The following is a 27,489-nucleotide window of genomic DNA, read 5'->3' on the forward strand; positions in this document are numbered from 1 at the left end:
TGTAGGTGGGGAACAGCTTACAATGGAGACAGTTAGTGGCTCACCATAGGTTAACAACCTCATGTCGTAGCCCCCCTACCCCACACACCAGGCCTTGTTCTCACAGCCTGCCATTACACACTACCTATGGTTAGCCACTAACAGTCTCCATTAACAGCTAGTCACCCTCCCCTATCCAGATGGTTATCCTTTATCCAACTGTTCTTCTCACTCTATCCCCACCTATCCTTTACTCCTTTTATCATCCCCCCCAACACTTTCTTCTGCATATAAACTGACTTTATTTTCCTCAGTAACATCTGTTCTGTGGAAGCGACAGCAGATCTTCAACCAACTCTGATTTCTCTTCACAGATGCTGCCAGACCTGCTGAGCTTTTCCAGAACCTCCTGGTTGTTGTTTCTGATTTATATCTCCCGCAGTTCTTCAGGTTTTAATTTACTGGGAGTTTGTAATTCAGGTCCTACAGCCTCTGTCCCAGTCTCTGCTGTCTCTCCCAACCCCAAATAGTGACATTGCACCTGCACAGCTCATGGACAGGTGTTGTCTTGCTGGCCACACGCCTCATTCAATCCCATTGGCTGCAGGACCACACAGATTCTCCTCCCATTGGTCTGGAGCTGCCGTCAATCAGCCAGGCCTCATTGTGATGAGAGTGGAGGGCTAATCCCTCTCTCTGCCCTGGGATGAGCTTCATCATTCACAGTGAATGGGGCAGTATCACAGAGCACAGGGCCTGGGGGCTATTCAGCCCATTGGGGCTGGACTCACTCCCCCTGGAGATGCTGCAAATCTGTCCCAAGTCCCCTCCCATTTGCCCATAGCCCCCGAAATCTTTCCTTAAAAAGTAAAATTATAAGTCTGTTTCAGAATATCTGTTGAATCTCTGTCGTTCAGACTGTTCCAGATGTTCAGAACCTACTGAGTAAAATAGTGTTCACATTTTCACCTTGTATTATTTGCCAATTACAAGAAAGTAGTTACTAAAAATTGTGACAGTGTTAACAATTCCTCTCTCTCTCTGCAAATTCAAGACCTTGGAACCAAATCTGCACCCGATCGAAATCACGGCTTCAACTTCTCAGCTCCAAGGATAATTAACTGTGCTTCAGCTAGCTAGCTCTCCACAAAATAGAGGAATGCATCTTAATTTATTAAGATCAAAGAAACCATAGGTAGTGTGTAATGGCAGGTCCAATTCGCCCGTGCCAACGAGGAATCCTAAACTGATGGATTCCCATTTACCATCTATTGGCCTGTATCCATCAAAACCCTTCCTATTGGAAGCCTTTTAGATGTTGTGATTTTATCAGCCTCCACTACTTCATCTGGTAGCCCCTCCCATACACACACCACACTCAGCTTGAAAACGTTGCCACTTAGATCCCTTTTAAATCTTTGCCCTCTCAATTTAAACCCAGGTGCTCTAGTTTTGGACCCACCTAACCTGAGGAAAAAGGACACCAGCTGCTCACCTTATCCACACCCCTCGTGATTTTATAAATCTCCATGAAGTCACCTCTCAGTCTTTGACTCTCCAGAGAAAATAACCCCAGCCTATTCAGCCTCTCCCTGTAGCCCAAATCCTCCAATCCTGGCAACGTTTTTGGAAATCTTGTCCAAACTTTTTCAAGTTTCACAACATCCTTCCCAGAACAGAGTAATTCAAACTGAAAAAAGAATTCCAGAAGTGGCTTAATCAATGTCCTGTCCAGCCACAATATGGCATCCCAGCTTCTGTATTCAATGCATTGACCAATAACGGAGAGCGTTAATGGAGTCCCATTTGCCAGCGGTTCACCCTTATTCCCTCTAAATCCTTCCTCTTCATGTACCCAATCAGATGCCTTTTAAATGCTGCAATTGTACTAGCCTCCACCCCTTCCTCTGGCAGATCATTCCATACTTGCAATTCCCTCAACATGAACAAGATGCCCGTTAGATCCCTTTTAAATCTTTTCCCTCTCACCTTAAGCCTGTACCCACTGAACTTGGGAGAAAGTCCCTGACTGCTCATCTTATCCATGCCCTTCATAATTTTATAAGACCACCTCTCAGCCTCCAAATCTCCAGGGAAAATAGTCCCAGCCTATTCAGCCTTTCCCAATAGCTCAAACCATCCAACCCTGGCAAAATCCTTGCAAATGTTGTCTGAACCCTTTCAAGTTTCTCAACATTATTCCAAGCACAGGGAGATTGGAACTGAAAACAGAATTCCAGAAGGGCCTTAATCAGTGCCCTGTCCAGCCACAATATGACGTCACAACAGGCGCATTCAATGCATTGACCAATAACGGGGTGCGTACCAAATGCTGCATTCACTCCCCTGCCTACCTGTGACTCTACTTTCAAGGAACTATGAACCTGCACTCCAAGGTCTCTGTTCAGCAATGTTCCCCAGGACTTTACCATTAATTGTATAAGTCCTGCCCTGATTTGCCTTTCCAAAATACAACAGCTCACATTTATCCAAATTGAACTCCGTCTGCCATTCCTTGCTCCAATCGCTCATCTGATCAAGATCCTGTTTGTATTCTGAACTAACCTTCTTCACTGTCCACTACACCTCCAATTTTGGTGTCTTCTATAAACCTACTGACCATACCTCATATATTCACATCCAAGTCATTTATTTAAGGGCCCAATATTCATCCTTGCAGCACACTGCTGCTCACAGGCCTCCAGTCCGCAAAGCAACTCTCCATCATCATCCTCTGTCTCCTACCTTCAAGGCAGTTTTGTAATGGCTTGCTCTCCCTGCATTCCATGTTATCTAACCCTGCGAACCAGTCTGCTTTGTGGAACCTTGCTGAATGTCCATATAAACAACGTTCACAGCCTGGTTTAATCATTTTTCTTTGTCACTTCAAAACACTCACTCAAGTTAGTGAAATACAATTGTGCATGTACAAAGCCACATTGACTCTCCCGGTCATTCCTTACCTTTCCAAATAGATGGTTATCCTGCCCCTCAGAATCCCTTCCAACAACTTGCCTGCCACTGACTTCAGGCTCACTGTTCTCTTGTTCCATGGCCTCTCCTTACCACCTTTTTAAAATAATGGCACCTCATCTGTCGCTATCAACAATACAAATACCTCAGGAGAGGCCCAACAATCAGTTCCCTTGATTTCCAGAAAGTTCCAGGATACACCTGATCAGGTTCCAGGGCTTTATCCACCTTGATGCGATTTAAGACATCCAGTCCCACCTCCTCTGTAACATGGACACTTTTCAAGTTATCACTGTTTATTTCTCCAAACTCTTGAGCTTCCATATACTTCTCCAGTAAAAATGACTTGAAATATTTGCATATCGTTCGCACCCCCTGTGGTTCCATAGACAGCCTTGTTGACCTTTAAGGGGTCCTATTCCCTGGTCCAGTTAATCTTTTGTCTGTGATATATTTGTTTAATCTCTTTGGATCCTATTCCAGGACATCCCAGAAAGGCCTACTTCAAGGACCGTAATTTTCCTCTGACTTGATCAACAATGCCCTCCAACACATACCCTCCACTTCCCGCACCTCTGCCTTTACCCCACCCCTCCAGCCACAATAAAGAATAAAACCCTGCGGTCTTCACCTTCCACCCCACTAATCTCCAGATACAGCACATTAACCTCTGTTATTTCTGCTACCTAAAGTCAGACCCCACCAGCAGAGACATATTTCCCTCCCCCAACCCTGTCTATGTTCCGCAGAGACCATTCCCTCTGCACCTCCCATGTTTGGTCCACACCCTCCCACCAACCCATGCTCCACACTCTTGACCCTCCCTTGCCGCCATGGGAAATGTAAAACGTGCGGCCACACCTCCCTCTGACCTCTGTCCAAGACCACAAAAGGATCTTTTCACATGAGGCAGAGATTTGCCTGCACATCCCAAAACCTCATATACTGCATCTGGACACTATGGGAAATTTAACATGGTTCATCCAACTAATCTACACATCTTTGGACTGTGGGAGGAAACTGGAACACCCGAAGGAAACCCTCACAAACATTGGGGAGAATGTGCCAACGTGAACACAGGCAATCACCCGAGGCTGGAATCAAACCCAGGTCCTTGGTGCTGAGGAAGCAGCGCTAACCACTGAGCCACAATACTGAGGGATCTTTGGTGCTTATGTGCTGGCCCACTGATACCTCACTCACTCACCCTGCCTCATTTCCTAAGAGGCAGTGATGACGGAGTGAAATTATCGCTAGACAGTTAATCCAGAGACCCAGATAACGTTCTGGGGTCCTAGGTTTGAATCCCATCACGGCAGATTTTGGAACGTGAATTCAATAAATATCTGGAAAAAAATAATCTAGTGACGACAAGGAATCCATTGTCAATTGTTGGAAAAACCAATGTGGTTCACTCACGACCTTTAGGGAAGGAAAATGCCATCCTTACCTGGTCTGGTCTGCAAGTGACTCCAGATCTATAGCAACGTGGTTGACTCTTATCTGGCCTCTGGGTAAACACAGCAATAAATGCTGGCCGAGCCAGTGACAGCCTCATCCTGTGAATGAATAAAGAAAACAGGTCAGGTTTTGTTCCTTCTCTAGTAGGTACATCCTACAAACTGAATCTGAAATGTTCTCGTACACACTGAACAAATACCTTTCCATCCAAGCCCTTAACACTACAGCACTCATAGGCCATGTTGGTAAAGTTAAAACCACTTATCATTGCATCCATATTATTCTTACAGATAATGGAGGTCTCCTGGTAAAATTGTGTCTCAATTCTCTGCTGACTATTGGGAGAGAGTCTATAATACAATCCCAGTAAGATGGTCATCCTTTTTTTATTTCTCAGTACCACACAAATAACTTGCCTGGAGGTACTCCCAGGAATATCCTCCCGAAGCCCAGCCATAATGTTATCCCTAATCAAAAACACCCCTCTCCCTGCTCTGTTGGCCCCTTTCTATCCTTGCTATAGCATCTATATCCTGGAACATAAAGCTGCTGGTCCTATCCATCCGTGAGTGATGCCTCTGTAATTGCTGTAATATCCCAGGGCCATGTTCAAAACCATACCCTGAGCCCACCTGTCTGACCTGTCAGGTCTCTTGCACTGAAATAAATGCAGTGCAACTTGTCCGTCACACCTCATTCTGTGACTTGCTCTTGCCTGCCTTGACAGTCTGACTGGTGAACAGTACCAGCCTCAGACTCACCTCTTTTCTCACTATCCCTTTAGGATTACCCCGACTCCCTCACTGGTTTAATGCCTCCCCAGTAGCACTAGCAAATCTCCCTGCTCGTCAGGACCCCATGCTTTCCCCTTCCTATGCCATTGGTACCAATGTACAATGTCCTCCCACTGGTTAGTTTCCCTTTTGAGAATATTCTGCTCCCTTTGTGAGACATCCTTGACACTGGCACCAGGGCAGCACCACCCCATTCTGATGTCTCACTGTCAGCTGCAGAAATGGGGGACTGTGTCCCTGACTAGAGAGTCTCCTATCACCATCGATTGTGTGGAACTGGATATACCTCACATTATGTTAGAAGCCAGTCTCAGTACCCAGTAACTTGGCTGTCAGTGCTACATTCCCCTGAAAGTCTATTACCACCTACATTTTTCAAAACAGTATACTTGTCTGAGATGGGGATAGCCACAGGAGACTCCTGCAGTACCTGCCTACCCCTCCTAGCTTTCCTGGAGGTAACCCACCTACCTGACTGTATCTGCAGTATCCAGCAATCCTGAGACTGCCACCTATCACCACCCCGGCTCCTGTCAATTCCTCACTGTCTTTAATCACTCCTCCACCAATCCATGCGATCCAACAGGATTTACAATCACACTTGCTGCAGACATAATCATCAGGATCATTGAAACTCTCCCTAATCTCCCACACCCGACAGGAACAGCACACCACTCTACAACAGGCCATCTCTCCGCCTTAACAATCTACAGACCAAGACAAAGGCAGAGTTTTACTGCTCGAAAAATACTGCCCGAGAATAACCTAATGCTTATGGTTCATATCTTAAACATTTAATCAAGAGACCGTAAGACATTTAAAAGAAATCCTCACCTGACTCAGTATTGTAGATTTAATAAAATAAAACCGACTAAGATTGATATTTGAAGAGACTGAAACTCACTGAGCTGATCCCCGGCTCTGAGTACTTCCAAGGGTGAGGTCTCTCTGAGGGCAGCTGTGAAATGTCTCTGTTTCTCTTCTCTGCCCACTCCATTTCCAGAGAGGTTTTTAACTTCACAGCCAGTCAGCTCAGAGAGGTCACTGCTTGGTTTTATTCCCTGGGGGTTGCCTTTGCTGCCCAGACCAGTATTTATTGGCCACCTTTACTTGTCTTGGAGAAAGTGGTGGTTACCCACCTCCCTGAAATGCTGCAGTCCATGTACACCACAGTGATGTTTGGACAACAATCCCTCTCTGGCCCCACAACCCTCCCTGTCTCTGTAATCCCCCTCCGGCTTCAGAAATTACATGACCGTGGCATAAGATTTTTATTTGGATTCATTTTTGTTTAATTAACCCCCCCCCCAAAAATGAAAAGTGAAATATTTCGCCCCCAAACAAATTTCTGTTGATTGACCTTTTGGAGAGGCTGACACATGGACGTTGCAGTATTTTATCTCACATTGTACACGTAGAATGATGGAACTTTCTTTTAATCATTGCTAAAAAGGGAGGCAATGGCTTAATGGTATTCCTGCCAGATGAGTTACATGTGCAGTGTTCCGAGGATTAGGGTTAGAATCCCAATATGGCGGATGGCAGCATCGGAATTCAATACAATCTAGAATGAAAAGGCGAATGATGACCATGAAACTATTGTCGATTGTTAGAAAACCCATCTGGTTCACTAATGTCCTGTAGGGAAGGAAACGGTCATCCTCACCTGGTCTGGCCTACATGTGACTCCAGACCCACAGCAATGTGGGTAACTCTCAACTGCCCTCAGGAAAAATACTTTAAAAACTATTAACAAATACTCTGCAGGTATCACTTAAAAACTGACTGTTCCCATTGGGACTGTGAATTTCTGAACGGCCTGAACTAAAACGGAGTTTCAGCTTCACCTTCTCCCTGTCTCACATCAGTCTGTTTACACCCAACTCCAAAACACTCTCATTGAGCCAAGCAGCCCTCACAGTGCAGCCCTGTCATTTTCATTGTCTGCTCATACCTACACTGCCCTCAGCCTCCTGTACTGTTCCAATGCATCTCAATGGGAGCTCAGGGACAGCATCTCATCTTTCAGCTCAGCCCTTTGTAACCCCAGAGTCAACATGGACCTCAGCAGTTTCTGGATGAATGGACAGTTGTCAGAAGCTGGAACATTCCACCTGAAAAGGTACTGAATTTGAGTCCAAAAGGACTTTTAATGGGAAGTTTGCAGGTAATTGAAAATATGAAGTTTACAGGTTAACATCATGAAGTGGGTGATTGGGTCTAAATCTTGAGAGTTCTGAGAAAGAGACGAGGTGTAATTTGGATAAATCTGTGCTCCCTCTCAGGCCAATATCTCCTTCCTCAGTTGCAGGGCCCAGAACAGCACACACCCAAAGGGTGATCAAACCACGAATTTGTACATCTTTCTGCTTAACAAAAATATTGGAGATATTTTCCCACAAACAGATCAGACAAACCTTTCTCCTTCCACAGTTAAGTGCCAATGATATTCAGATCCTGATGACTCCATTGACTATAAAAACTTGCTTTTGAGATCCCAGCCTCAATTATTCTGGTTTAATATCCTATGAAATGAATTCACAAAACAAAACTCACAGTCAGTGCAGGAAGAATATAAAGACATACCAAGAAAAAAGTATGTGCTTGATGTGTAAATGCTTTTCATCAAGTTGCACAGCCCCCACCCCCCCCACCCCCACCCACACCCCATCACCCCCACCCCCACCCCATCCCCCCCACCCCCACCCCATCCTATGAAGGGGACATGCACATGTGCCTCACTGTACCTTGCCCCTAATAAAGATGGCGGCCATATCCCAGGACTTATCATCGCCTGAGGGCCGCAGCCATTTTCCCATCTGCTGCAAACGCAGGATTAAGAGTTTCTAATTCAGACTTACGAACCGCACAGAGTGTAACTAAAACTTCCCAGTCTAAAGTGACTCATTATCTCCCTGCCTCCGAGGCCACTCTCCCCTTCCCTGTTTGCGTCTCCCACATTCACCAACGGCCGAGTCACGGGGCACTGCACAGGCAGAGTTACTGGTGATGTGTCATCCCACTGGCCGCGCCCCTTATTCACTCCCATTGTTTGGATGACCAGCTGGTTCCACTTGTCCCACCACCTTTTCTTATTGGTCTGAAGCTTCCACCAATCAGCTGGACCCCATTGTGAGGTCAGTGGTGGGATCCTCCCCCTGTCTGAATCAAACCCAGAAGGTGTATGGATGGTGTCAATCAGGAACAACAAGCAGAAGGTGCTGGGAAAGCTCAGCAGGTCTGGCAGCATCTGGGAACAGAAATTTGTCCAGTGGCCCTTCCTCAGAACCGATGGGAGCTGGGAAAATTAGAATCCTGACAGTGTGGAAACAGGCCATTCGGCCCAAAAGGTCCACAGCGTCCCTCCGAAGGGTATCCCACCCAACCCATTCCCCTACCCTATTACTGTATATTTATCATGAATAATGCACCTAACCTATACATCCCTGAGCATTATGGGAAATTTAGCTTGGCCAATTCAACTAATCTGCAGATCTTTGTACTGCAGAGATAGGGGTTAAAGAGTAAATAATAGGCAGGGACAGAACCCAAAGAGAGACCAGAACATTTGGAAAGACAAAGGAGTGGATTACGTTCTGGCTGGGAGGGTGCATAGCTGTTAATGGAGGGGACAGGAACCTGTGTCTGGCAGAATTTCAGTGGAGGTGGCGGAAATGGCGACTGATGATCTACGTTCTGCTGCAAAAACAGAGCCCGACCTTCCAGCTGCCTGCCACTTTAACACACGAGCCTGTTACCTGGTCAACATCTCTGTCTCATGCTTACTGCAGTGTTCCAGTGAGGCCAGAACATACCAAATGGCCCCATATTTCAAGGACTGCAATGTCCCCTCCCATGTGGTCAATACAATCCACTATATCTCCTCCACTTCCTGCACCTCTGCCTTTGAAACCCACACCTCCAACTTCAACAAGGATAGAACACACCCCTAAGTCCTTACCTTCCACCCAGATACAACACATCATCCTCTGTCATTTCTACCAGCTACAATCAGACCGCACCACCAGATTCTTAAGGGGTTTGACAGAATAAATTCTGATGTGTCTGAAGGCAAGTACTGAGGGGGGAGTTTGAAACCAGATTCTGAGTCAGTCACAGAATCAAGGGTTCTGTTTCGGATTCGTCAAGTTTAAGGCAACACAGATGCGGGTAAGGGGTTTCAGTAGCAATGGAGCTGGGGTGAGGAGGAGACAAGCAACGTTTGAGAGATTAGAATTCCTGGTGTTTGAGATTGTGGATGTCTGATCAGAAAGTCAGCTTCACGTCAGATATAACTGCAATACTGTGAAGAGTGTAGTTCTGCTGCATAGTTCCCAGCGAGAGGGAGACGCTCAGCAGTTAGGGAAAGGAATTTGTGAGGCAATGGGTTTTCCCACTACAATGTTTCATTGGAGGAAACGGCACCTAATCGAGTAGTGGGAATGTGGTAAGCAGTTTGATATCTGAGTAACAGTGGAGTAATGGAGAGGGATGATGGGGAGGGGGAGCTGGGCATCATCAGTGTACATGTGAAACCCAACATGGTGCTTTTGTACAATGTCACCTCCTGGCAGTATGTACGTGAGATACAGAAGGGACCAAGGACACCAAATGCAAGGAATTCAGAAAGGAAAGGGAGAGTGGAGATGGAGCAGGATTTTGGGAGAGAAGGACATAACCAGAAAAGACAGAACAAGGAACAATGTCTGTGAATCGGTGAGGGGGACTGATGAGGAGGAGGAGGAAAGAGAGTTGGAAAGTCTACAGTTTAGTGAAATTAGGGTAAAGGGTGAAAGTGAGCTCTGATAAGGCTGGACAAGAGACTGGAGGAAGATGTAAGTTTAGGACAAAACCGGGAACACCACGTGAGGCAGTTTGGCTCGGCGGGCTAGTGGGAGGGAGGGAAGCTACAGATCGGATTATCTCAGTCTTAATGACAGAGAAACTCCATGCGCTCAAAACTCTTGTTGTTGGAGAGAAGGATGGAGGAGACAGGATGATGGACAGTGTTTTACAAAGAAACAAAACCTGGGTAAGTGATATTTCAAGCGAGTGAACAAACCCAATGTATTTAACTTTTATCCATAATATTAAAACAAACGACTGAAGTCCTGGTTCGAATCCCATCTTGAATTCAGATTCCACCATCTGCCAAGAAAAAAATAACTGGAATTAGGAATCTCCTGATCTCCATGAAACCATTGTCAATGGCGAAAAAAATCCTGCCAACCTGACAGTGACCCAGCCAGCTACTCACTGTATTAATCACTGCAAAGTTTCAACAAAGGAATGAAACTGGATGGACCACTCGGCATTTAAGGAGGCATTAGGAAATACAACCTTAGAATCAGCCCTCTCGATGGTGCAATGTCCTCCTCACTAACATCTGGATTTTGGGGCCAAAATGTGCAGAGCTGTCTCACAAACCAATCAAGGAACAGCCTGACATACTCACACTCATGAAATCAACCCTTACAGACAATGACCAGACACCAGCATCACCATCCCAAGGTATTGAGATTGTGGTGATGGAAAAGCACAACAGGTGAGGCAGCATCCGAGGAGAAGGAGAATCGATGTTTCGAGCCTAAGCTCTTCATCACCCTGACCTGCTGTGCTTTTCCAGCACCAGACTCTTGACTCTGATCTCCAACATCTGCAGTCTTCACTTTCTCCTGAAATCTCTGGATATGTCCCGTCCCACTGGCAGGACAGACCCGTCAGAGGTGGTGACACAGCAGTGTACAGACAGGGAGGATTTCCCCTGGGAGTACTCAGCATTGCCTCCAGAGACCAGGAAGTCTCATGGCTCCTGCTGATTACCACGTCCCGTCCTCCCTCGGCTGATGAATCACTTCTCCTTCATCTTGAACAAGATTTGGAGGAAGCACTGAGGCAATAAAATGGTGTCAAACGTACTCTGGGTACAGGATTTCAATGTCCACAATCAAGACTAGCTCTGCAACAGATTTACTGACTGAGCTGGCCAGGTCCTAAAGGATATAGCTGCTCAACTGAGTCTGCAGCGGGTGGTGAGGGTACCAACAAGTGTGTAAAACATACTTGATCTCACTGTTATGAATTGATTAGCTGCAGATACATCTGGCCATGACAGTATCAGTACGAGCGACCATCACACATTCCTTTTGGAGACACAAGACTTGGCTTAAAGTTGAAAAGAACCTCCATTGCGTTGAGTGACACTTTCACCATTCTAATTGGGACAGACTTTGAAGAGATGTAGGATCTCAAACTGGATATATCTGAGGCACTGTGGGACATCAACAGCAGCAGAACTGTACTCCAGCACAATCTGTAATCTCATGGGTTTGTAAATCCTGATCTCACCCATCACAATGGAAAGGAGGGCATGCCATGAGCAGTACCAGGCAGACTTAAAAATGATGTTCCAACCTGGTGAAGCTATCAAACATGACCATCTGCATTTCAAACAGCATCAGCAGCAAGCAACAGAGCTAAGTGATCCTACATCCAATGGAACCGATTGGAGCTCTGCAATTCTGCCACACCCAGTTGTGAACAGTGATGTACAATTAAACAACTCACTGGAGGAAGTATCACAGATATCCCCACCCTTACTGATGGAGGGGTCTCACACACCCATGCACCAGATAAGACAACAGCATTTGCTGCAATCTTCAGCCAGAAGTGCAAAGTGGGATGATCCATCTTAGCCTTCTCCAGTGGTTTCCAACATCACAGATGCGAGTTTTAAGCCAGTTCGATTCAGTTTGAATAACATCAAGAAACGGTTAAGTAGTGCAAAGTCTTTGGGCTCTGCCAACATTCTGGCAATAAAACTGATGGCTTGTGCTCCAGAACTTGCCACCCACCAAGCCAAGTACCGCTCCAGCACTGGCATCTACCGACAATGTGGAACATTGCCCAGGGATGTTCAACACAAAAACACAGAGCAATCCAACCCAGCCAATTTCCCTCTTTCAGTCTCCACACTCGATCAGCAGTAAAGTGATGGAAGATGTCATCAACAGGGCTACGAAGCAGCAGCTGCTCAGCAACAGCCAGCTGAGTGACACTCATTTTAGACTCCACCAGGGCCAGTCAGTTCCCGATTGTGTTACCGCCCTGATTCACAACCTGACAACCAGCTGAATCCCAGAGGTGAGGTGAGGTGAGGGTGACAGCCCAGTCCCATTCCAAGACCACTAGTTCTAGCTGATTCCACCCTTGTCTCAGCTCATATACTCTCATCCATCTTGTGTTATCTCCAGACTTCATTATCCAAACATACTCCTGGCCGGCTTCCCACATTCAACCTCCCTGTAATCTCAAGAAAAACTAAATCTCCGCTGCCCAAGTACTCCCTCTACCAAAACTTGTTGATTCATCAAAAGGCTGCTATTCATAATCAACAACAGAGCCACAGACATGTACAGCATCGAAACAGACCCTTCAATCCAACCCGCCCATGCCGACCAGATATCCCAACCCAATCTAGTCTCACCTGCCAGCATCCAGCCCACATCCCTCAATTTAAAATTCTCACACTTGATTTAATTCCTGATTGTGATCATCCTTAGCTCGCTGCATCGCACACCCTTTGAGACCTCGACAACCCATTCTGTTCAAGACTCCAAATGACCTGTTAATTCATTACTTCACCTGTGTGGCTGCTTTTACAGTTGCCAAACCAACAAGGTCTGAAATTCGCAGCTAAAACCACACAAATCTGCATTCCCCCTTTAAGACATTTCTCAAAACCTGCTTATTTGGCATTGGTTTTGGTCACCTGACCTAATATCATCCTTCTCTGGCCTTATGTCTCAAGTTCCCAATAATATTTTTGTGAAATTATAAGCAGATTAATAAAACTACAAACTGTTCTTGATTTGGACATTATCTTCAAATCATCACTGTTGTTGTAATGAATACTCTGCAATGTCTCTTACCTAACCACATTGTGGGAGCACCTTCACCACAAAAACTGCAGCTGTACAAGAAAGTCAAACACCACCCTCTCCACAGACAGCAGGGCTTTGGCATTAATCACTGGTTTCTGTGGAAGGAGAAACACAGTTGATGTTTCAGGGAGTGCAAAACGGATTCCAGGGAATGAAAATGGTGCAGAATTTGATAGTTAGAAATGGAAGGAAAATACACTTGCTAATTGGTAAAAAAGAATTCATGACTGTCAAAGATTTTCCAGAAAAAAATTAATAAGCAGCACATGGTCAGGGGCTGGGCGGCAGTAAAAAATCAACTTACAAAAATGTCTGTAAAAGTAATAGTAAAATACTAAACAGACCAAATATACACCCACTGTTCGAGACTGAGGAAGCTAGATATTGACAAAGTGGTCATGAGGGAGCCCAGAGATAAAGCAGAGCAGTATAAGCTGTTATGATCCCACAGTCATAGAGATGTATAGCACCGACACAGACCCTTCGGTCTAACTCATCCATGCCAACCAGGGATCTAAACCTAATCTATTCCCATTTGCCAGCACTTGGCCCATTTCCCTGTAAATGATTCCTAATCAGATCATGTGTCTATTTAGATGCCTTTAACATGTTTTAATTGTATTAGCCTTCACCACTTCCTCTGGCAGCTCATCCCACCCACTGCCTGAAAGAGTTGTCCTTTAGGCCCCTTTGAAATTTTATCCGTTCACCCGAAAGCAATGCCCTCTACATCTGGATACCACCACTCCAGGGAAAACACCTTGTTCATTTACCCTGTTCATGCCCCTCATGATTGTATAAACCTCCATAACATCACCACTCAGACTATCGCACTCCAGGGAAAACAGCCCCAGCCTTTTATGCCTCACCCTGCAGCTCAAACCCTCCAACCCTAACAACATCCTTTTAAGTCTTTTTTGAAATAACAAATAGAGCTCGTGATAATTCACTAAAATTCGTTGGATTGTGGGATGGTTTTGACAGACTGGAAGCTGCAAATGTGGTGCCACTATTTTTCAAAAAGGACCAGTTAGCTTAACTTCTGTAGGGGAGAAAATGCTTGAATCTTTCAAGGAAGTAGTGGTGAGATATCTGGGTAGAAATTGTGTCATTGAGCAGACAAAGCATGGATTTATGAAAGGCAGGTCAAGTTTAACGCATTTACTGAAATTATTTGAGGATACGACGAGTGCGTTGGACAAGGTGGACTCGGTGGATGTGGTGTACCTGGATTTCCAGAAGGCATTCGATAAGTTGCCACAGAAAAGGCTGCTGTATAAGGTAAAGATGCATGGCATTATGGGTAATTATCATTGATACAGTATCGGTTAACCAACAAAAAATAAAGAATGGGGATAAACGGGTGTTTGCATTAGTGTTGACACTACAACTGTTTGCAATTTACACAAATGTTTTGGAGTTGAGGACCAAGTGTACGGTGTCCGAGTTCACATTTGATACAAAGATGAGGTAGAGCAATGTGTGTTGAGGCCACTAAGTCTGCACAGGGATACAGATCAGTTATGTGAGTGGGTAAGGGTCTGGCAGATGGAGTTCAATGTTGGGAAATGTGAGGTCATCCATTTTGATCGGACTAACAGCAAACTGGATGATGACATGGTGAAAACGTGCACCACGCTGCTGTACAGAGGGAGCTGGGTGTCCTTGTGCATGAATCACAGGAAGTTGGTTTGCAGCTGCAGCAGGTAATTAAGGCAGTGAAGGGAATATTGTCCTTCACTGCTAGAGGGATGGTTACGCTGCAGCTGTACGGGGTGCTGGGGAGGCCACACCTGGAGTACTGTGTACAGGTTTGGTCTCCTTACTTCAGGAAGGATGGACTGGCACTGGAGGGAGTACAGAGGAGGGTCAATAGTTTGAGTCAGGAGTTGAGGGTTGGTGTATGTGGAGAGATTGAGTAAACTGGTTCTACAGTCATTGTAATTTAGAAGAATGGGAAGTTGGATAGGAAACAATAAAATTATGAAGGGAGTAGATAAGACAGAAGCAGGGAGGCTATTTCCACTGGGGGCAGGTCAAACTACAGAGCATAACCTCAAAATAAGGGGGAGCAGGTTTAGGACTGTGTTCAGGAGGAGCTTCTTCAGCTGAAGGGTTGTGAATCTGTGGAATTCCCTGCCGAGTGCAGCATTTGACGTTATCAACTTGAATGCCTTTAAGGCAAACGGTAGATTTGTGAACAGGAAAATAATTAATGGTTATGGTGAGAGAGCAGGAATGTGGAGCTGAGGCCATGAAAATCTCAGGCCTGATCTTATTGAATGGCAGAGCAGGCTTGAGGGGCCAGATGAAAGTTCTTGCCTTGTGCCATCAAAATTGGCCTTTGTCCAATTCAGAACCTTAACTTTTAGATCTGGTATATTATTTTCTGTAACTATTTAAAAACTAGTAGAATTATCAGAGACTCCCAACAGTGTGGAAGCAGGTCATTCAGCCCATCACAGTGATACTGACCTGGAGAGCCTCCTAACCTCCCACTGTAACATTGCATTTCCCAGGGCCAGCCAACCTGCACATCCCTGAACACTGGGCAATTCAGCCTGGATAATCCACCCAACCTGTACATCCCTGAACACTGTGGGCAATTCAGCCTGGATAATCCACCCAACCTGCACATCCCTGAACACTGTGGGCAATTCAACCTGGATAATCCACCCAACCTGCACATCTGTGGACTCTGGGAGGAAAACAGAGCACCCGGATGAAATCCATGCAGAAAACCCCAATAAGGTGATCATCCCTTTCTTATTTCAAGTTCCACCTAAACTTCACTGGGCGTGCTCCCAGGAATATCTTCCCTCAGCAAAAACATAATGCTTCCCGAATCAAAAATGCTACTCCCCCTCCTGTCTTGTCCCCCTTTCTATTGTCCCTATAGCATCTATACCCTGGAACATTAAGCTGCCAGTCCTATCCATGCCTGAGTGATGCCTCTGTAATTGCTATAATATCCCAGTGCCATGTTCAAAACCATATCCTGAGCTCATCTGCCTTCCCTGTCAGGCCTCTTCTATTGAAGTAAATGCAATGTAACTGCTCAGTCCGACTTTATTCTGTGCCTTGCCCTTGCCTGCCTTGACTATTTGACTTCTAAACTGTACCAGCCTCAGACGTATCTCTTTCCTCACCATCTTCTTGGGTTTACACCCAGTCCCTCACTGGTTTAATGCCTCCCGAGTATCACCAGCAAGTCTCCCTGCCTCGATATTAGACACATTCCAAATCAGGTACAATCCATCCTTCTTATGCAGGTCAACTCTACTCCAGAGGAGATCACAACGATCCATAAACCGTGAATCCTTTTCCCCTGCACCAGCTCCTTAGCCACTCATTGAGCACCTCCTCCTCCTCTGTAGCATGGACATTTTTCAAGATGTCACCATTTATTTCCCCACATTCTATATCTCCTATGTACTTCTTCACAGTAAACACTAATGCAAAATAATTGTCTCCGTATCTCGCCCATCGCCTGCAGCTCCACACAATGGTTGCCTTGCTGATCTTTGAGGGTCTCTATTTTCTCCCTAGTTATCCTTTTGTTCCTCATGTATTTACAAAAGCCCTTTGGATTATCCTTAACCCTATTCGCCAAAGCTATCTCACGTCCCTTTTTTGCCTCCTGATTTCCCTCTTAATTATACTCCTACTGCCTTTATACTCAAAAATTCTTTGGATTGGAATAAATGCAAAATATAACATCCTGACAAAACAAACGAGGGCAGGACTTACACTCAATAAAAGTAGGGCCTTGAGTAGTGATATGGGAACAAAGAGACCGAGAGCTTCACGGCTCTGAAGTGTGTTACTTGTAGACAGGGTGTTTAAGAAGGTGCTTAGCACACTTACCTTCATTATTCAGACCTTTGAGTCCAGGAGTTGGGACGTTATGTTGAGGATGTACAGGATGTTGGGGAGGCCTCTTCTGGACTACTCTGTCCAGTTCTGGTTGTGCTGTTATAGGAAGGATATTATTAAATTGGAGCAGGTTCAGAAGAGATTTACCAGGATGTTGCCATGAATGGAGGGATTGTGTTCTAAGGAGAGGCTGGATAGGCTGGGAGTTTTTTTCACTGGTGTGCACGAGGTTGAGGGGTGACTTTATTAGAGGTTTACAAAATCAGAAAAGTGTAGATAAGGTGAACAGCCGGGGTGGGGGGGAAGGGGGGTTCAAAACTGGGTTGCATTCATTTTGAGAAGAAATTAGAAACGATTTGAGAAAAGCCATTAGGGTTTTTTAAAAGAAAGTATACGCGTGAAATGAACTTCCAGAGGAAGTGGTAGCTGTGAATACAATTACAATATTTAAAAGACATTCAGATAAGTACATAAAGAGGAAATATTTGGATGGATGTGGACCAGAGGCAGGTACAATTAGTTCCGTTTGGGATTATGGTCGGCATGGACTGGTTGGACCACAGGGCCTGTTTCCTTGCTGTATAACATTATGACTCTAATCCTCACTAACTCTAAATTCCTCCATCCTCAACTCTCCCGATCACTGTCACTTCACCCAGCCTCACAACTCTTCCTTATTTATATAATTCCTCACCAGCCACAGAACGCTCTCTATCTCATGTCCTCCAGTTTCTCAGATCTCTGCGATATGTGCCTTTCTTTAGTTCCAGCCTTGAGGATGCTCTCATTCACTTCGATTGGTTGGAGGACAAACTGGTACGACCTGGTCCTCCAGTACTGCCCTCTGCCCCCCATTGGCCTGTGCTGACATCAAACATCGGGGCCCATTGTGAGGTGAGTGGTGGGATCCTCCCTCTCTCTGCCCTGGGATGAGCTTCAACATTCACAGTCAATGGGGCAGTATCACCGAGCACAGGGGCTGGGGCTATTCAGCCCATTTGGGATGTACCCTCTCCCTCTGGAGATGCTGCAAATCTGTTTATGAATAACTGCTGAGTCTGTGTCCAGCTGCGATTCAGACTTCCAGATACTCAGAACTTACTGAATAAAAAAATGTTCACATATTCACATCATTTGCCAATTACCTGAAAATAGTTACTAAAATTGTGACATTGTTAACAATTCCCCTCTCTCTGCAGATTAGATATCCTAGAAACAAATTTGCACCTAGTCAAAATCACTGCTTAACCTTCTCAGCTCCAAGGACAATGATCTGTGCTTCTGCTCACTCTCCACAAAAAAGGAACATATCTTATTTTCATTTATTAGTGTCATAGAGATGTACAGCACAGAAACAGACCTTTGGTCCAATTTCTCCATACCAACTAGGAATCCTCAACAAATGGAGCCCCATTTGCCAGCTATTGGTCCATATCATTGGAAACTCTTTCTAATCATGTACACAATCGGATGCCTTTCAAATGTTGTAATTGTATCAGCCTCCACTACTTCATCTGGCAGCTCATTCCACACATACACCACACACAGCAAGAAAACTGCCCCTTAGATCAGTTTTTAATCTTTGCCCTCTCAACTTAAGCCCATGTGATCTTATTTTGAACCCACCTAACTGGGGGGAAAAGACCCTGGCTGTTCACCTTATCCATGCTTTGCATGATTTTATAAATCTCCATGAAGTCACCTCTCAGTCTTTGACTCTCCAGGGAAATTAACCCTGGCCTATTCAGCCTCTCCCTGTAGCCCAAATCCTCCAACCCGAGCAAAGTCTTTGTAAATCTTGACTGAACTCTTGCAAGATTCACAACATCCTTTCCAGAACAGGGAATTTCGAACTTAAAACATAATTCCTGAAATGGCTTAATCAATGTCCTGTCCAACCACAATTTGACGTCCCAGCTTCTGTAGTCAATGCATTGACCAATAAATATAAGCATACCAAACACCACCTTCACTAGTCTGCCTACCTGCGACTCTACTTTCAAGGAACAATGAACCTGCACTCCATGGTCTCTTTGTTCAGCAACATTCCCAAGGACTTTACAAGTGTACAAGTCCTGCTCTGATTTGCCTTTCCAAAAATCGAACAGCTTACATTTGTCTAAATTGAACCCAGTCTGCCACTCCTAGCTCCAATGGCCCATCTGGTCAAGATACTGTTGCATTCTGAACTAAACTTCTTCATTGTCCACTGCACCTCCAACTTCTGTGAACCCACTGACCATATCTCATATATTCACATCCAACTCATTTATTTAAGGACCTAATACCCATTCCTGCAGGACAATGCTGCTCACAGGACTCCAGTCCGCAAAGAAACCCTCCATCACCACCCTCTGCCTCCTACCTTCAAGCCAGTTTTGTATCCAAATGGCTAGTTCTCCTAACATTTCATGTTATCTAACCTTGCTAACCAGTCTGCTTGGTGGAACATCGTTCAGTGTCCACATATACAACGTCCACAGTCTGCTTTCATCAATCATCTATGTCACATCTTCAAAAAAACTCAATCAAGTTCGAGAGAGAGAATTTCCCACATACAAAGCCACGTTAACTATCCCTAATCAATCCTTGTCTTTCCAAATACATGTAAATCCTGTATCTCAGAATCCCTTCCAACAACTTACCGACCACTGACATTAGGTTGACTGTTCTCTTGTTCCCTGGCCTTTCCTTACCACCTTTTTTAAATAATGGCACCCATCTTCCAGCACCTCACCTGTCACAAACAATGATACAAATACCTCAGGGAGGGACACTGCCATCACCTTCCTAGCTTTCCACAAATTTCTGGGATACACCTGATCAGGTCCCAAGGATTTATCCACGTTGCTACTGTTTAAGACATCCAGTACTTCCTCCTTTGTAATAGAGACACCTTTCAAGTTATCACTATTTATTTCTCCAAACTCTCTGGAATAGAATAGCATAGTATTTCTCCCACCTCCTGTTGTTCCACAGATGGCCTTGTTGATCTTTAAGGGGTCCTATTCTCTGTCTGGTTATTATTTTATCCTTAATGTGTTTGTAGAATCTCTTTGGATTCTCCTTAAACTATTTCCTAGAGATATTTCAAGTCCCTTTTTTTCTCTCCTGATTACTCTTGAGGATATTCCTGTAAAAACGTGATCCTGTACTCCCAATTCCTCCGCCTCTGCCATATCTGCTCCCAGGAGAAGCAATTCCACTCCAGGACATCCCAGAAAGGTTTCCTCTTTCAAGGACCGCATTTCCCTCTTAGTTGATCAACAATGCACTCCAACGCATTTCCTCCACTTCCTGTACCTCTGCCTTCCCCCCCCACCCCCCCAACCACAATAAGAATATAATCCCCCGGTCCTCACCTGCCACCCACTAATCTCCATTAACCTCTGCTATGTCCGCTACCTACAGTCAGACCCCACCACCAGGGATATATCTCCCTTGCCAGCCCTTTCTATCTTCCGCAGAAACCAAGGGATCTTTGGTGCTGATGTGCTGCCCCACAGATACCTCAGTCACTCACCCTACCAAATGGCCTAGTGAGATTATCACTGGATGGATAACCCAGACACCCAGGTAATGTTCTGGGGCCCAGGGTTTGGATCCCATCACAGCAGACAGTGGAATGTGAATTCAATAAAAATTTGGAATTAAGAATCTATTAAAGACCACGAATCCATTGTTGATTATTGCGAAAAAAAACCTCATCAGATTTGCTAATATCCTTCACGGAAGGAATCTGCCATCCTTACCTGGTCTGGCCTACATGTGACTCCAGACCCACAGCAATGTGGTTGACTCTTTACTGCCCTTTCGGCCCAGCCAGTGACACCCTCATGTGAATGAATAATAAAGAAGGTCAAGTCTTGTACACAACCATACTATTCTTACAGATAAGTGATCTCTTAGTAAATTTGCTTCTCACCTCCCTGCTGACTATTGGGGAAGGTGGGCGGGGGAAAATCAATCGTACCATCCCAATAAGGAGATCATCCCTTTCTTATTTCTCAGTTCCACCTGTATAACCTGCCTGGATGTACTCCCAGGAATACCCTCTTGAAGCCCAGTTGTAATGTTATCCCTAATCAAAAATCTCTCTCCCCCTGCTCTGTTGTCCCCTTTCTATCTTTGCGAGAGCATCTATACAGTGGAACATTAAGCTGCTGGTCCTATCCATCATTAAGTCATGCCTCTGTAATTGCTATAATATCCCAGTGCGATGTTCAAACCCATACCCTGAGCTCCTCTGCCCGACCTATCGGGCCTCCTGCATTGAAATAAATGCAGTGTAACTGCTCATCCTGTGCCTTGCCCTTGTCTGCTTTGACTGTTTGAAGTCTGAACTGTACCAGCGTCAGACTGAGCTCTTCCCTCACTCTCTCTCTGGGTTTACCCACATTCCTTCACCGGTTTAATGCCTCCTCAACAGCACTAGTAACTGTTCCCTTCCAGTGCCAGTACAATCCATCCTTCTGATGGAGGTCAATTCTACCCCACAAGAGATTCCAATGATCCAATAATGTGAACCCTTCTATTCCTATGTCATTGATACCAATAAACAACAGCCTCCCCTCAAAATGGTTATTCTCCCCTTTAAGAATATTCTGCTCCCTCTTTGAGACATCCTTATACAAAAATTACACATTCGAATAATAAACCTTACACTCATCAGGTCATCATAAAAGGATTACATGACACATTGAAGGTTTGGGGAGACCTTTTGAGGCGATGATTCAAAGGAGAATTTTTAAGCAGCAAATGGGATTGATCTGGAACACAATATTCACACACACACAATGTGAATATCCAGATCCTGATATACCGAGTAATTCAATCAGAGTTTAGCAGAATATTTACTGAGATTACCATCTGAACGTCCACCTGTAATACAAGTTTATAAAATCTGTCACTATCAGTTCAAGTTAGAAACTCACACCATCCCCTCCTTGTGGCCCAGGATTACTGTACATATTACCCTTGAGGACATCAGCAGTCAACTCAGAGGGACATCTGTGGGTTTCTAGGAGATTCCAACTTGAGATCTTATGTGACTGAACACAGCAGTTCTTTGACACATTGGAGAAAATAATTCAAGTGTCAGTGAGATATGGGGAACAAGAATTACTTTCTTTTCTTTCATTCCGTGCTGCAGCTCTGCCTCATCAATAAGACATGGGTGTGAAAGGCTAATACCTAACGATGGGCAAGTTGTCTTCATCCTGACCAATGGGTAGGAAGATCCTCTCAATCACTCCAAAGCGTATTCCTAAAAAGATAGCAACTCTGTCTACTTCCCACTGCCTAGTGCTCCCAGTAAATGTTTGGAAGAATGGGAAGGGGGGATATCTCCTAGAAAAGGCATAACTGTCAAGGTCTAAGAGGATTATGAAAAGAGAGAGATGCACAGGAGAAGGAGGCAACAAGTTGCCAGATGGGGTGTAACTGGGGAAAATGGGAAGTTGCTCATTTTGGAGGAGATAATAAAAGAACAAAGTACTATTTAAATGGTGGAAACTGTAGAAAGCTGCACCACAAAGGGACCAGGGTAATTGTTCAGGAAACACAGAAAGCTACCACACAGTTACAACAGGGAATCAGGAAGGGGAATCGAATGTTTTGTTTCAAAAGTTTTCAGTATTAGAGTTTGGAGTATATACCTGAGAGTACCGTGTGGAAGTGCTGGTGAGACCACCGTATCTGCAGGAATGAGAGCAGTTTTGGTCCCTTTAGATAAGGAAATGTGTCACTTTATTGGAGGCATTTCAGGGAAGATTCAATGAGACGATCCCTGGTTTGGAGGGTTTATCGTTTAAATAAAGGCTGAAAAGGTTGGGACTCTACTCACTGGATTTTGGAGAAAGAGAGGTGATCTCATTGAGACAGATGGGATTCTTAACGGATTTGACAGGATAAATACAGAGAGGATGTGTCTGAGGGTAAATACTGAGAGGGGAGTCTGAAACCAGATTCTGAGTCACGGAATCAAGGGCTCTGTTTTGGATTCAAGTTTAAGGCGACACAGACGCAGGTAAGGGGTTTCAGTAGCAATGGAGCTGGGGTGAGGTGGAGAAAAGCAACATTTAAGAGATTGGAATTCCTGGTGTTTGTGATTGTATAGTTGTCTGATCAGAAGGTCACCTTGGGGTCAGATAGAACAGTGATATTGTGAAGAGTGTCGTTCTGCCTCAAGAGTTCCCAGTGAGAGGGAGGGGCTCAGCAGAAAGGAAAAGGTAAGGCAATGGGTTTAACCATGACAATGTTTCATTGGAGGAAATTACAGCTAATCGAGTAGTGGGAATGTGATAAGCAGTTTGATAACTGAGTACAAGTGGAGTAATGGAGAGGGATGATGGGGAGGGAGAGCTGGGCATCGTCAGTGTACATGTCAAATCTAACACTGTTTTTGGATGATATCACCTCCTGGCACTATGTACGTGAGATACAGGAGAGACCAAGGATAGATCGTTGAGGGACACCAAATGCAAGGAATTCAGAAAGGAAAAGGAGAGTGGAGATGGAGCAGGATTTTCCAACAACCGTGAGGTCAAATATTAGTTTTTCACAGAATGGGAGAGAAGGACATAACCAAAAAAGACCAACAGACCGAACAAGGAACAATATCTATAAATTGGCGAGGGGGAGTGATGAGGCGGCAGCGGAGGAAAGAGAGTTGGAAAGTGAGTTTAGCGAGATTAGGGTAAAGGGTCAAGGTGAGCTCTGATAAGGCTTGACAAGACACTGGAGAGAGATGTAGGTTGAGGACAAAAATCAGAAACACCACGTGAGGCAGTTGGGCTCAGTGGGCTAGTGGGAGGGAGAGAAGGAGCAGATCTGACTATCTCAGTCTTAGTGACAGAGAAACTCCATGTGCTCCTGACTCGTTGTTGGAGGGGAGGATGGAGGAGACAGGATGATGGACAGTGTTTTACAAAGAAACAAAACCAGGGTTTTATCCAGAATATTAAAACAAATGACTTAAGTCCTGGTTCGAATCCTATCTTGACAGATGGTGGAATCTGAATTCAAGAAATAAAAACGTATTCGGAATCTCCTGATCTCCATGAATCCATTGTCATTGGCGAAAAAAAATCCTGCCAACCTGACAGTGGCCCAGCCAGCTACTCACTGTATTAATCACTGCAAAGTCTCAACACAGGAATGAAACTGAATGGACCAGTTGGCAACTAACAAGGCACCAGAAATTACAATCACAGAATCAGCCCTCTTGATGGTGCAACGTCCTCCTCACTAACATATGGTTTTTGATGCCAAAATGTGGAGAACTGTCTCAGACTAGTCAAGGAACAGCCTGATATAGTCATACTCATGGAATCATCCCTTACAAACAATGACCAGACACCACCATCACCATCCCTAGATATCGAGAGTGTGGTGTTGGAAAAGCACAACAGTCAGGCAGCATCCAAGAAGCAGGAGAAACGATGTTTCGAGCCTAGGCCCTTCATCACCCTGACCTGCTGTGCTTTTCCAGCACAAGACTCTTGTCTCTAATCTCCAGCACCTGCAGTCTTCACTTTCTCCTGAAATCTCTGGATATGTCCTGTCCCACTGGCAGGACAGACCAGGCAGAGGTGTGGCACAGTGGTGTACAAACAGGGAGGATTTGCCCTGGGAGTACACAGCACTGGCACCAGAGACCAGGAAGTCTCATGGCTCCTGCTGATTACCACGCCCCGTCCTCCCTTGGCTGATGAATTACTTATACTTCATGTTGAACAACATTTGGGGGAAGCACTGAGGCAATAAAATGGTGTCAAACGTACTCTGGGTACAGGATTTCAATGTCCACAATCGAGACTAGCTCTACAACAGAATTATGACTGAGCTGGTCAGGTCGTAAAGGATATAGCTGCTCAACTGAGTCTGCAGCGGGTGGTGAGGGAACCAACAAGTGTGTAAAACATACTTGATCTCATTGTTATGAATTGATTAGCTGCAGATACATCTGGCCATGACAGTATCAGTACGAGCGACCATCACACATTCCTTTTGGAGACACAAGTCTTGCCTTAAAGTTGAGAAAAACCTCCATTGTGTTGAGTGACACTTTCACCGTTCTAAATGGGACAGACTTTGAAGAGATGTAGGATCTCAAACTGGGTATCTCTGAGGCACTGTGGGACATCAACAGCAGCAGAACTGTACTCCAGCACAATCTGTAATCTCATGGGTTTGTAAATCCTGATCTCACCCATCACAATGGACAGGAAAGGAGGGCATGCCATGAGCAGCACCAGGCAGACTTAAAAATGATGTTCCAACCTGGTGAAATTATCAAACAGAACTACCTGCCTATCAAACAGCATCAGCAGCAAGCAGAGTTAAGTGATCCTACATCCAATGGAACAGATCGCAACTCTGCAGTTCTGCCACACCCAGTTGTGAACAGTGATGGACAATTAAACAACTCACTGGAGGAAGCATCACGGATATCCCCACCCTTACTGGTGGAGGGGCCTCACACACCCATGCATCAGATAAGACAACAGCATTTGCTGCTATCTTCAGCCAGATGTGCAAAGTGGGATGATCCATCTTAGCCTTCTCCAGTGGTTTCCAACATCACAGATGTGAGTTTTAAGCCAGTTCGATTCAGTTTGAATAACATCAAGAAATGGTTAAGTCGTGCAAAGTCTACAGGCCCTGCAAATATTCTGGCAATAATACTGATGGTTTGTGCTCCAGAACTTGCCACCCACCAAGCCAAGTACCGCTCCAGCACTGGCATCTACCAACAATGTGAAACATTGCCCAGTGATGTTCAACACAAAAACACAGAGCAATCCAACCCAGCCAATTTCCCTCTATCAGTCCACACTCGATCAGCAGTAAAGTGATGGAAAATGTCATCAACAGGGCTACGAAGCAGCAGCTGCTCAGCAACAGCCAGCTGAGCGACACTCATTGTAGGCACCACCAGGGCCACTCAGCTCCCCATTGAGTTACCGCCCTGATTCACAATTTGGCAACCAGCTGAACCCTAGAGGTGAGGTGAGACAGCCCAGTCCCAATCCAAGACCACTAGTTCTAGCTGATTCCACCCTTGTCTCTGCTCATATACTTTCATCCACCTTGTGTTATCTCCAGACTTCATTTTCCAAACACACTCAGGGCCAGCTTCACACATTCAACCTCCCTGTAATCGCAAGAAAGTCTAAGTCTCTGTTTGTTGATTCATCAAAAGGCTCCTAATTATAATCAACAGCGTACAGCCATAGAGATGTACAGCATAGAAACAGACCCTTCGGTCCAACCTGTCCATGCCGTCCAGATTCCCCAACCCAATTTAGTCTCACCTGCCAGCACCTGGTCAATATCCCTCAATTTAAAATTCTCACACTTGATTTAATGACTGGCTGTGATAATCCCTAGCTCCCTGCACCACACACACTTTGAGACCTCGACAACCTATTTTCTTCGAGACTGCCAACCATTTGTTAATTCATTACTTCACCTGTGTGGCAGTTTCTACAGTTGCTGAAGCAGCATGGTCTGAAATTCGCAGCCAAAACCTCACAGGTCTGCTTTCCACCTTTAAGACATCTCTCAAAATCTGCTTTTTGGCAATGCTTTTGGTCACCTGACCTAATATCTCCATCTCTGGCTTTATGTCTAAAGTTCTCAATAGTATTTTTGTGAAATTATAAGTAGGATAATAAAAATACAAACTGTTGTTGATTTGGACATTATCTTCAAATCATCATTGTTGCTGAATGAATAATCTATAATGCCATTTACCCAACCACATTGTAGGAGCACCTTCACCACACAAACTGCAGCTGTCCAAGAAAGTCAAACATCACCCACTCCACAAGCAACAGGGCTTTGGAAGGAGAAACACAGTTGATGTTTCAGGGAGTGCAAAATGGATTACAGGGAATGAAAATGGTGCAGAATTTGATAGTCAGAAATGAAAGGAAAATACACTTGCTTATTGGAAAAAATAATTCTTGACTATCAAAAATATTCAAGAAAAAAGTAATCTGATAATAGAGCAGTACATGGTCAGGGGCTGGGCCGCAGTGAAAAACTCATTTGCAAAGGGTCTATAAAAGTAATAATACAGTAGCAAACAGACCAAAAATACACCCATGGTTCGAGACTGAGGAAGCTAGATATTGACAAAGTGGTCATGAGGGAGCCGAGAGGTGAATTGGCTGCTATGATCCCAAAGACTCTCTACTGGAGAAAGGCTGCACATGCGCCTGGCTGCACCTTGCCCCCTACAAAGATGGCGGCGGTGCACGTGTCCAGTGAATCGTTGTCCCGAAAAAAGATGGCGGCGCTCACTCAGGCCTGCAGCCGCTAAGGCAATTCCCCGTTTCCTGCAAACACGGGACTGGGACGTTCAAATTTGTGTTTTCCGACGTGCACAATTTGTTTGTAAAACCTCTCCGCTCATAGCAACACAGTTTTTCTCCCATTTCCCTGTTTATTTCTTT

The 27,489-nt window shown here is 45.0% G+C and overlaps 1 long non-coding RNA gene across 2 annotated transcripts in view; it reads right to left on the reverse strand.

Annotated features, from left to right (window-relative positions):
• LOC140458543 (uncharacterized) overlaps positions 1-27,489 on the reverse strand; it is a 40,252-nt gene that overhangs the window by 12,710 nt on the left and 53 nt on the right. The window contains exons 1-6 of one of the 2 annotated variants that reach the window (XR_011953510.1): positions 20,779-20,839; positions 17,018-17,122; positions 13,139-13,245; positions 10,270-10,355; positions 7,625-7,732; positions 4,403-4,511 (exon numbers count right to left, since the gene is read on the reverse strand). This is a non-coding gene — a long non-coding RNA (uncharacterized lncRNA). Of the gene's footprint in view, positions 1-4,402; positions 4,512-7,624; positions 7,733-10,269; positions 10,356-13,138; positions 13,246-17,017; positions 17,123-20,778; positions 20,840-27,489 lie in introns of those variants that run through there. The other variant, XR_011953511.1, reaches the window with a different exon arrangement.

The sequence above is a fragment of the Chiloscyllium punctatum genome, chromosome 33, assembly GCF_047496795.1.
Source record: "Chiloscyllium punctatum isolate Juve2018m chromosome 33, sChiPun1.3, whole genome shotgun sequence".
Taxonomy (NCBI): domain Eukaryota; kingdom Metazoa; phylum Chordata; class Chondrichthyes; order Orectolobiformes; family Hemiscylliidae; genus Chiloscyllium; species Chiloscyllium punctatum.